This window comes from Chiroxiphia lanceolata, chromosome 11 (assembly GCF_009829145.1).
Source record: "Chiroxiphia lanceolata isolate bChiLan1 chromosome 11, bChiLan1.pri, whole genome shotgun sequence".
NCBI lineage: Eukaryota > Metazoa > Chordata > Aves > Passeriformes > Pipridae > Chiroxiphia > Chiroxiphia lanceolata.
In genome coordinates, this window is record NC_045647.1 from 822,329 (window position 1) to 822,809 (window position 481).

Sequence of the window (481 nt, forward strand, 5' to 3'; positions counted from 1 at the left end):
CCGGGCGCGCGGCTCGAGCACCGCCTTTCATTGGCGCCCGCGGCGGCCCCCGGGCCGCTCTCAGCCAATCCCACACCGGCTCAAAACTTTCCTGGCCAATGGCGTGCGGCGGGGCGGGGCCAGCAGGGGAACGCGCGCACATGGGCGCGTGTCCGAGAGGGACGGGATGGAAAACAGGGAGAGGGGCTTGGGACAAGGGATGGAGGGACAGGACAGGGGGAATGGCTTCCCACTGCCAGAGGGCAGGGATGGATGGGATATTGGGAAGGAATTCCTGGCTGGGAGGGTGGGGAGGCCCTGGCACAGGATCCCAGAGAAGCTGTGGCTGCCCCATCCCTGGAAGTGTTCAGGGCCAGATTGAACGGGGCTTGGAGCAACCTGGGCTGGTGGAAGGTGTCCCTGCCCATGGCAGGGGGTGGAACTGGATGGGCTTTAGGGTCCCTTCCAACCCAAACCATTCTAGGACTCTATGATAAGACAG